The sequence below is a fragment of the Orbicella franksi genome, chromosome 14 (assembly GCF_964199315.1).
Source record: "Orbicella franksi chromosome 14, jaOrbFran1.1, whole genome shotgun sequence".
Lineage (NCBI taxonomy): Eukaryota > Metazoa > Cnidaria > Anthozoa > Scleractinia > Merulinidae > Orbicella > Orbicella franksi.
This window is the reverse complement of record NC_138158.1, coordinates 19,206,668-19,215,282: the sequence shown is the minus strand read 5'-3', so window position 1 is coordinate 19,215,282 and position 8,615 is coordinate 19,206,668.

Sequence of the window (8,615 nt, the reverse complement as noted above, 5' to 3'; positions counted from 1 at the left end):
AAATCGTGAGGTATCACACCAACTATAAAAATCTCAATAAAAATAAATACAAATGGATATTAATTATAAAAAGTAAAAACGCACCCATTCTTACATCGCCCTGAATAGCGATCTCAAACCGGCCCAGGTTTAACCGGGACACCTGTCTGCCGTCTATCCGCAGCTTGGTAGTTCCATCTGAGTGATCGTAGGACGCAGCAACGTAATTCCACTTTTTGAGCCGAATTTTGTCGCTTTCAATAGCGTAAGGTAAATTAGAAGTCAGGTTTTCAAACTTAGCAACAAGCTTGTTCGGCCAGCAGAATTTTCAGGTCGTATCCAGGCCACAAACGTCATGGAATTTCTGGCGTCGAGGCCTCCGTTGTTTGGGAACTCGGCGTAACTCGATGATGCCCCGGAGAAGTAGAAGAATCCCGCGGGTTGCCCGAAGTCACCAGGCGCATACTTAACGCCTCTTATTTTTCCTGACGGGTTCTTTTGCTGACTTATGTCCCTAGCACCGTATTGTTCGTTAAGAGGATAAAGGGCAATGGGTTCTGGTAGACCAGCATGGAAAATATAAATCTTCTTAAGAACGTACACTGTTTTTTCAAACTTTTGACCACATCCCCAGAATGCCAGCCAACATCCTAAGATGGCAGTAATCTGTGCTCGGGAGGGGGAGACAAGACGTAGCAGACCAAGTGATACCTGGCACACAAAGGCCCTTATGGATTGTGCTAGTAAAATTAAGTAGCGAATGTGTCATGTTAGTAGCACTGGTCTTCTTCGGTTTTGTTAGACCGTGGGAGTTTCACCCCCGGCCACAGGAAATTACACTTTCTCAATACTTCAAAGCAGTCAGTTTTTTTTTCTTCCGAAAGTCAGATTTTCACTTGGGCTTCCGTAGGAAAGCCCAAGTCATAAAATGCAAGCGTTTCAGTCGCCAAAAGGGGGGTCATGGTCCCAGGCGTTCCATGCGTACACCGTGGAAACTGGGGACGAGAAACGCGACATTGCTCGCTCATCGTGACAGAACGCGGTGTTTTGCGAAGAAAGTTTTGGTGAGAATCGCACCTTATACGTTCATCTCGCATACAAAGATGTCTATCGTTTTCAGAAAGGGCCAGTCCACGAATTATATTGCTTGAAAGTCAGCCAGGTAACCAAAGGTCAAGCTCGAAACGTTCTCGTGAGATAACAACTGAGCTGATCGCGGTATGAGTTCAAACTACGGAAGCACTGACAAAAAATATGCAGTTAATGACTGCATGTGGCTACTGCTGTTATTATTTAGGACATTGCAGTAAAACAAATCATATTACAATAAAACGAGCTAAATACGAAAACGGTTTTTGGACTGGTAGTTCATTAAAAACATGCGACTTGTTTCTTGCACCGCGCGAAATATGTCGATCTCCAAATTTGTAAAGATAAGACTTTCGGTAACTTGAATTAAATATCTCCTCCAAGTTAGTTGGCTTTCTAGTAGGGTGCAGGAAAGAAAAAATACCGTGTGATTTTGGAGGCAAATTTTGCGGGAAAATTAAACCTTCTATTGTGCCGGGAATTGTGCGGGATTATTCACGAACCAATGTTATTGCCGAGTCTTAAGGAAAATCTGCATTGACGATAGTTTAGCCAAATTTATTTCACTAGTAGTTCAAGTATATTTAGCAGTCTTAGCAATCGCCAATTAATTTAGAAAACTGTGTCTGACTGCTAGAGAAAATCATGTTGCGTGACATCAACTAGACGAGTATGAAACCAAAATGAATAGAAAAAGCCGCATCTCCCCTTATAAATGAGTTCCTTTTTAAAAATAATCCTGCCTTGATTCAATAAAAATATGTAGGTTAAATATTTCTTCACAAATTGCGTTAAGGGTAGCAAATTCGCAAAAGTTATCCGCAAAAAACACAACTTGAAAGTTTATGCAAATTAAGTGCAATGCAATTTACGCCTTGTCTTAGAACTGTTGTTTTCGCGAAGAAGTTTATCTATTCGCACTCCAGAGGAGATAAGACTCTTGAAAAAGTTTTAAGATCGCAGCAAAAATGTTCAGCTGCACAATTTACTCGGATCGCCACGACCAGTAAACGAACTTCGTACAATTTCTGCTAGCATGTACAGTGTAATCCCCAAAAGTTGTAAAAAAGATTTGGAAAATTCTTTGCAAACAAGTTCTCCATAAATGCGTAGACAGCTGTGCTTCATTCTTGAAACAAAATGGTTTAAACTCACAACTTGGAATAGGAGGATACTTAACGAAGCAATTATTGAATAGTAAATATCTAAGCGGAACTCTCTTGCTAAAATATCCTGATTCTTTAATTTGTTTTTATTATGTCTAATACGCGTTTTCGTAAAGCACGATTTGATATTGCGGTGCGAAGCCCGAGTAAAGGCTCTTAGAGCGTCTAGTTGAATAAAAGATGGACTGCTTTTTATAAGCTCGAAGTGAACCATTATTTTTGCGCGCAAGGAGCCGTTTTAACATACTGAATGCGATTGCCCCGCCGCTTCAGTCCTCTCATCGCATATTTACTTTATTAGCTGTCGGCAACACAGACGAAAGAAAGTATATACAGCATATGATAAAAAAAAAAACAAGCATGTTCTTCAACCGTGTAATTGTGACTTAAATTGCCAATGAAAACTGAAACATACTGAAAAAATGAAACGTGCCTATTGTGTAGCAATGACAGATGCTGTTGGACGCAAAAGTAACACTGTACTTCATGCCAGATAATAAGTGATAGGGCTGGACAGCCTAAAGTGAATTTCAAATGTCAGTATAGCTACTGCACACTGGAAATATGAAATGACAACTCGCTCTATCTGTTTCATAAGATACATGTTTTGTATCACGTATATAAATAAAAAACAACACCCCGTGGCCAGTCGAAATTGAAAGCATATCCCACGGTTCGAAAGTCTGGTAACTCTTGTGTCAATGTTACTTTGAAGGAGATGTTGTTTAAGCTGACAGAGGGTAGAGACTTGAATTTCTTATAAAACGGTAAGTACAATAAGTTTTACCTTAGTTTTAAACTAGAGAACTAACTAGACTTACATTATATATAGATTTAGTCAAACCTAAACGCGGAGCTTCCGGACCGCTTTGTTCAAAACTCGATTAAGCTAACCCAGGATAAGCGAGAATTTTGATTCGAGTTTTGTAACTTTGCGGTGAGGTTTTCTGTTTATATTTTTGGCCTTCTGTTATGATTTTGAACAATCTCAAACTACACCAGGGGCCCTGACCCTAAAGCAGAAATTAGATAATTGTTCTTTAAACACAAGCGAAGAGAGTTTGAGATATTTTTACACGAAAAATCGGGCTATCAAGACCTATCAAGCGCAAACGATCCACAGTGCTTCCATCATAGGCATTTCGTTATTTTGATAACGACGAAAAGCGACGAGTAATTGATTTCTGGTTTTGAAAAACACTTGTATAGTAGATAAATTTACACTTCGGTTAACTTTTAATTTCCGAACAACCCGGCTCAGAGGCCCGTTTTTCGAAGGTCCCGAAAAGCCGTAGCAAAATCTCAAACCTTATGACTACAGAGCTGTTTTCTTCACATATTCTTAATACGAACAGAGGTTCTCTTCATACGAGAAGTTTTCAGGCGTATACACCACTCTGTCTTTAAATACCGATTAACTAAAAATGGCTTTTCGGACCCGAACACTTTCCTGGGCTTTCGAGAAACCGGTCCCTGATTACAACAAATTAACCTGACATGAGCCCGCGATCCAATCGAAAACAAGTTCTTGGTAAGTGGTCAGCTTTAAAAAAACACATTACCTCGATGAGCTATAAACCTAAGCGCGATATAGCACGGGATACTGGTCAGCGGATACCTTGTATTGACAGGTGTCAATTGACCATAGTATGGATGTCAAATATCAAAGACGTACGCTGTAAACCAAGACTTGGTAATATGGTGGAGTATGGCCGCCATGTTGCGCGACGTCGTCGCCGTCGTCGTTGGTTGCACACGCCAGCGATTCATGCCGCTAGTCATGATGACCACGAAAGCAGAGTTGCGTGGGTTTCTATTCCTATGCATGCATGTGGTTCTGTTCCTATTATGGTGCTACACTATCAAGACAAATGACATTTTTGACAATTCTAAATTGTCCACTGAGAGATTTAAGAGGTGCCCTCTGTAATTTTCAACTATGGCCATTTGGACCAGAAAAAATCAAATTCCTCAAACTTTCTCAGATGAATGGTCTAGATAAGTGATTCACAAAAATATAACTTTCAGTTCGATTCGATTCGTATTTTAGCGCTGGGGCCACCATCTTGGTTTTGTCCCTCTGAGAGGGCTTTCAGCGGCCATTTTAGGACATATTTTTAACAATTTGCCATAGAAAGAAAACGATCTAAATCCGGGTAAAAACCCTTTATTCGAGACAAGCAAATGTTTCTTGTTACATTGAGAGGCTGTTTTGGCAATTTGATCATCACCTGATTTTTCTACAGAATTTTAAATTTCTTCCCTTTCGGACTACTCATGAAGCGCCACAAAAAAGGCGAAGTTTAAAGGAAAATATCGCTAAAAGTACATCACTTGAGATCCCAAAACTACCCTCCATTTAAAGAGCAATGTCTCACCTGTAAAAACATGTAATAAAATTTTGGGGCAGTTAAAACTGTAAAATGTTAGAAGAAGAAGTTTAAGCTGTGCTTTTGTCAACAAAGACCGCCGTCCTAATTAGCATAATAACGTGAAAATAACGATGCACAGTGAAAATAATTATATATTCCACTTATCTCGCGACATGTCGACAACTGGATGTTCCACGATGCCTCATGTTATATTTCCAGTATGTTTCAGCCACATTTTCGGTGATTAGTGTACGAAATCACTCTCAGACATCGCCACGGTTCAGGGGCACCCAACGGATCGTTTCGGTAAATTATCTGTTCGGAAGGCCTTTAATCCCCTCTGATTTTCTTGAGAGAATTGGCACCTCGAATTTTCGTGATATGAGAAATTTAATGTCTGTTGTTTTCGGACTGTTGAAAATGTCGTTTTGAGTAGCGAAAAAAGGTCAGCTATCATTTTCGGAAAGGCGATAAGACCTAAGGTTTTCGGGAAATGGACAAAAAAGCCCTAATAAATTCGAGAATACTCAAGTTCCCCTAGAATATCCGAACAGATAAAATTTTTTTAGTGCAACCTAAAATTAACCTACAGAGCTTTAAAAGTACTCCAGATAGCCTAAAACAGCATCTAACAGCATTAGAGAGAAAACGGTCGTTGGGTGCCCCTGACGGTTAAGCAGATTTCAACTCTCCGAAGCCCGCTTCATAACATCTATCAATATTATTTGTCTTTCGCCTCATAAGCCGCCGTTTACAAGAAGTGTAACAATTTGTTGAGATCCTAACTGACCCAGAAGTCTGTTAGCAGCCTTTAAAATCCTCCTCTTAATCGAGGATTCTCATCAAGAGCTCGTTTAAGCTCAGTTCTGTTTTGATCTGTTGTGCACCCGCCATTATTCCACAGATTGCGTTACATTTGACAAATGCGCATTCCAACGGGTAGGGGTAGGGTGGGTAGGAAGTGAAGATGTAACCGACATTAAAGCCATTTTACGCATTTCTGTGGCTAAACTAGTTACTGGCTTTCCCAGAATGATTTCAACATGAGCTTCTGCTTGCAGGTATTTTCTAGGTTATTTTTGCAGGGTAGGCGGGGGGTCGTGTATTGAAAAAAAAAAAGAAAAAAAGAAAACGATAGACAGTATCAGGTCAAAAGATTATGATCTGTGTATCTTGATCAGCTTTATCAGTTCATCAGTGAGGCCCTATTAGGGGTTTTCAGGATACTGGATATTTGGGTAAAAAATTAACAGGATACAAGAAATTTAGGGGAAAAATTAATGCGGTAGAGCATGCTTAGATCAGATAAAGCGGGACAGTTGTGTCTTTCGCTGCCGGAAGTGCCATCAAATTTTGCAAAAGACAGTAGACTGACGAATAGTGCGCAGGAAGTAATGATAAGCAACGTTTTATTGAAACTTCTTACATTTTCTTAGCCGTGTCACTTTTCCATCAGAAAAGAAAATGCTCAGAAAATTACTGAAGGGCAGTTAAGGACGGTACCTTCTTTTTTAGGCATGGTTTAAACACCAGGCGCGCGCTTGGGTTGGAACTAGTGACGTAATTAACTACCCTACCAAGCGTGCGACTTAAGAAAAATTCTATTGTGGCCGAAACAAATTTCGCACTAAAATTACGAGCCTGTACTAAAACCGGGATTACCAGAAAAGCAGCATATCGCTAAGCACTAACTGTGAACAGCTTCCAGCTGAAAAACTACCTTTTATCGTATCCGTAGAAAAAATCATACTGAAATTCAACTGTAGATGGCATAATGCGCGCGCAAAACAACTGCGAGAGACGTCAATGTTTAACTTACTTGGAAAGTAACAGGAAAAAAAAGCAACGGACACCGACAAAGTTTTCGAAAGGATGAAACAACTCATTTAACTTTTAACAAAGGGGTGATTACAGCTACATTTTATAGTATGAATTGGAAGTGGCAAGCCTATTCGACAATACATTAGTTTTTGGCTGTGAGGAAAAGTTATGTAGACTGTATTTTGGCTGAGCCAGAGGAGTGCTGTTGTGACGATTCTGTTATTAAATACATATCAAAAGTGGTTTTTATGTTACCACTTACCACGTGGTTTAAAGATGTTTTTAATATGTTTAGTTTTCTGCATGTAAAGGCGAACCTTAGGAGAATCTGTGAAGAAATATCTTTACCTTTTTTTCAGAAAAATGCTACCGTCAACAGTAGCTAATTATCTCGGAAAAATTAATGAATACCCCCAGTTTTCTTTGTGGATTCTAATAACCCTGGCTAAGATCTACTTTTTCCACGTTTTCTTAATCTGGCGGAAACACGTTTGTATTTTGTTTGCGCGTTATGAGCCTGAGGCACCCCACAGCCACTAATGTCGTTCAGTTCTGTGATGGAGCACAGCTGCATGTCTGCAGACTAGTTTTCAACCCTATGCAGGGCGCTTTAAAATACCGGCATCTATCAAGCGAAGCACTAATGTTGACGCTTAGCTTTTTAAGGACATTATAGATGCGTTTAAGGCACACAAGTTGAATGAGTCATAAGCAATTGGATGAGTTAACTGACACTTGTCAAAAATATCTGCAGCTTGATTCTCAGCAGTTGTTGTGTCTTCTTGGAGGACCTTCTCCTGTCTGTTTCTAAGCTTTGAAGGCATTCTCGAGAGGAAGGATTAAACGTGGCAAGGAGTCAGGAACTCATCACGGGTGAACCGCCTAATTCTGGCGTCACCTTTTGAGCACCTCATCTTTTGTGCTACAGTAATTGCTTCGACTTTTATGGCCGTTTCCTGACCCGAGAAAAACTTTTCTTGCGCACGGCTTGTCAGTCTGTTGCCTTTCGCAGCATTTGATGGCATTTCGGGCAGCGAAAGACACAAGTATAATGCTGAACAAAAAAAACACAAGGAAGAGACTTTTTTACTGGAGTTCTATCCGTATTCTATTTGTAATAAAGGAAAATCCTCGTCAAAAACTAATGGCTGTCAATGAGATTAGGATAGCTGTTTACCAATATAGTGTGGAATGTTGTGCCTCGATCTCTTTGCAGACACAAAGGTTGCCATGTAAAAAATTCGTGTTAAACGGTACAGAATTCGGGACTCATTTCATTCTCTGTTTATTTCTCCAACCCTGTCTTTATCTATCTATTCAGTGTAACAAGTGTGAGCTTCGAAATTACTAACAAGGAGCTGCGTTACCTAACCTTAAAGCCCCTAAAACCTGATACAAAACTTCCATATTCCACCGTGATATAAGTACTAAGAGTCCAGAATAAATGCTTATAACAGTTGACATACATTTATTTTATTCTAAATAGCTGACCACTGTTGAGGCCCCAGAGTGGGAGGGCGGGGGGGGGGGGGGGTGTCGGTGTATCCCTTATCCTGATAATTTTGTCCTAAATATCTTGTATCCTGTTAAATCCAGCTCAACGATTTCCTACTCAGTTAATGTCCCGTTTTATCTGATCTAAACATGCTCTACCCCAATAATATTTCCCCTAAATTGCTTGCATCCTATTAACTTTTTGCCCAAATATCCAGTATCCTGAAAACCCTTAATAGGGCCTCACTGATGAACTGATAAAGCTGATCAAGATACACAGATCATAATCTTTTGACCTGATACTGCTTATCGTTTTCTTTTTTCTTTTTTTTTTAATACACGACGCCCCCCCCCCCCCCCCCCCCACCTACCTTGCAAAAATAACCTAGAAAATACCTGCAAGCAGAAGCTCATGTTGAAATCATTCTGGGAAAGCCAGTAACTAGTTTAGCCACAGAAATGCGTAAAATGGCTTTAACGTCGGTTACATTTTCACTTCCTACCCACCCTACCCCTACCCGTTGGAATGCGCATTTGTCAAATGTAACGCAATCTGTGGAATAATGGCGGGTGCACAACAGATCAAAACAGAACTGAGCTTAAACGAACTCTTGATGAGAATTCTCGATTGAGAGGAGGATTTTAAAGACTGCTAACAGACTTCTGGGTCAGTTAGGATCTCAACAAATTGTTA